This window comes from Eutrema salsugineum, unplaced genomic scaffold (genome assembly GCF_000478725.1).
Source record: "Eutrema salsugineum unplaced genomic scaffold, Eutsalg1_0 scaffold_6, whole genome shotgun sequence".
Taxonomy (NCBI): Eukaryota; Viridiplantae; Streptophyta; class Magnoliopsida; order Brassicales; family Brassicaceae; genus Eutrema; species Eutrema salsugineum.
The window spans coordinates 12,034,181-12,036,825 of record NW_006256547.1 but is presented as its reverse complement, the minus strand read 5'-3'; the positions used below and the strand labels follow the sequence as shown (position 1 = coordinate 12,036,825).

At 40.2% G+C, this 2,645-nt stretch overlaps 1 non-coding gene across 1 annotated transcript; it reads left to right on the top strand.

Annotated features, from left to right (window-relative positions):
- Window positions 1–1,933: 1,933 nt before the first annotated feature.
- Window positions 1,934–2,038, top strand: LOC112083662. The gene has a single exon (XR_002897798.1). It is a non-coding gene; the product is annotated as a small nucleolar RNA R71 (small nucleolar RNA).
- The last annotated feature ends 607 nt before the right edge of the window (window positions 2,039–2,645 follow it).

Sequence of the window (2,645 nt, the reverse complement as noted above, 5' to 3'; positions counted from 1 at the left end):
AGCAGAGATGCTCCTTGTTTCTTCCATGAACTCAAGTATAAGGACCTTGTTCATCAGCTACTGAACACATTCGGATCCCTTTTCCTTGAACTCTGGTGTGAGGATTGCCCTGACCTTAGCAAATGGTCTCGATCTTCCATTGCCTTTAACCTTGTAGTCCATAGCTCCACCATCAAACTTCCATGGAGTGAGAGTTAAGACTTGAGAAGAACACCCAAGAGTGAATGGTTTTGTGCTTGTTGGGCCTTTGTCTTAGGAGCTTGAACTTTTGACTTTGTTGTTACTAATCTCTTTCTCACTTGGTGTAGGAGATAGAGATTCCAAACAAGCTTCAACATCACTAAATAAATCCCCTTAAAACTCAAGATCAGGTCTTATTAGGGATTCTTTCTTCTCCTCCATAGCTGCTAGGGGTTGAGCTTCTTCTATAGTTCCAATGCTCCCCATATACTTCATCTCATAGTATTTAAACTCATCAACTCTTTCAGATATAACTCCACAAAACCCAGGAGGCATAAGAGGATAGAAGACTTCATCATCTACCTTAGTAAGCACCACTCTTTGAGTATCAAAGTATATCCTTGCTCATGTGGTGTTTAGAAAATGAGTTCCAAGCAAGAGAGGAAGCTCTTTGGTGTTTTTCATCTTCATTACCACACAATCAGTTGGAACTATGCATTCACCAATCTTTAGTAGGTAATCATCAAGGATTCCATATGGATTCTTTGAGGATAAATCTCCAAAGGTAATTGAGATTGGGTGATGCTTTAGAGTCTTGATCCCTAGTATCTCCACCATATCTAAAGACATTACACTGATGCTTGATCCAGAATCACACAAAGCATTGTCCACTTTCAAATTTCCAAGAGAGCATGAGATGGAGAATTTTCCTGGATTACCTAGCTATGGAATAGATTTTGGTTTCACCCTTGTTGAACCAGTGCTAGAGACTCCATCAGCTGTCCTCGCTTGAACCCTTTCCTGTTCCTTGATTTCAGCAATCTCAAGAGCATTCTTCTTCATATTAAAACTAGTTGTCTCCCCACCTTCTTTCTCAATGTCCTCACTGGGATCATAGAACAGGTTCTCAGAGTCTTCTATCATGGCGTCCTCATCATCAGTGTTGGGATTTAACTCATTGCATAAAGAAGGTATTCAGTTTCCTGAATAGCAGCAGAATTCTCATAATTTGAGTATATGGAATTGCAATACTCTCTTGGAATTGCAGCAGATGTCCCTGGTAAAGATCCTTGAGCTTGAGAAGTGTAGTGGCCCTTGTTGTTCTCTAGAGTCTTGACTTTGGCAGCCAAGGTTGCAAGCTGAGTAATAAGATCAGAATAAGTGCAATTTACCTTGTTGTGAATTTCTGCCATTTTCTTGTTGAAGTCCATGGCAGCACTTGCTTGACCTTGGAGGATTTGCTGGAGCAGTTTCTGTACCTCTTGATCCTTATTCCCTTAGTTCTGTTGGAAACTTTGTTGTTGGGGAGGGATAAAACCTTGTTGGTTATTGTTTTGAGGGTAAAAGTTATGGGTAGGGTGATTCTTGTAGTAGGTAAAGTCCTTTTGGTAACTTTGTTGGCCACCTACAAAGTTCACCTCAGCTGTGATATCTTCCCATTGAACTGTGTCTTGAAACACATGATTCACATCTCTAACAAAGTTGACTGACTTATGAGAATCTAGGAGAAGTTTATCTAGCTTCTCATTGAGAGACTTGATGTATTTCCTTGTCTTTTCCTCTTCAGCACTCACAGCTCCTCCTGAATTCCTGTCAAAGTCTGATCCATAAAGCTCATCACTCTGAGCAACATTCTCCACAAGGTTCATGGCGTCATTGACTTCCCTGGTCATGAAATTACCATTTGAAGCTGTGTAGTCTGACCTTTGGTAAAGCACCTCTGTAGAAGGTACTTAGCAGCTAAGCATCTGAGAATCCATGGTGAGGGCATTGCATGTTATACCCTCTAAATCTCCCAAGCCTTACAAAATGATTCATGGTTCTTCTGAATGAAACTTGAGATTTCATTTCTCAACCTTGCTGTTCTTGATGAAGAGAAGAACTTGGTTAGAAATGCTCTTTTGCATTGTTCCCATGTTGGGACTGATCCTTGAGATAAAGACTTTTTCCATTGATGAGCTTTGTCTCCTAGAGAAAAAAGAAATAACCTAAACTTGAAACTGTCCTCACTTACTCCATTCATCTTAGTTGTAATTAGATCACAAACTTTATCAAAGTTGTCAATGTGATCTAATGGGTCTTCTAATGCCAAGCCATGGAATCTGTTTAATTGCACCATGTTGATTAAGCCAGACTTAATCTCAAAATCGTCTTCAGGTGTTGGAGCTTGAATTCCATGTCTCTGACCCTGAGCATTGGCCTAATCACCACCTCCAACAAATGTTCTTGGACATGGTGGTGGAGGCTCTTGCTGATTCTGGTGGTTTCCATTACCACCATGAGCCTGTTGCCCTTGATCCATATCCAATCTCTCAATTTGCACTGCCTTTTCTCTTTCTCTTCTTGCTTGACTTCTTGTTTGCATGCACCTACAAGAAAGACATAACTTGCAAGGAGATCAGTAAAAAAAAAAAATGACTTGATCTCAAGGATCCAAAGTCATAATGATATATTAAACTCTCCAA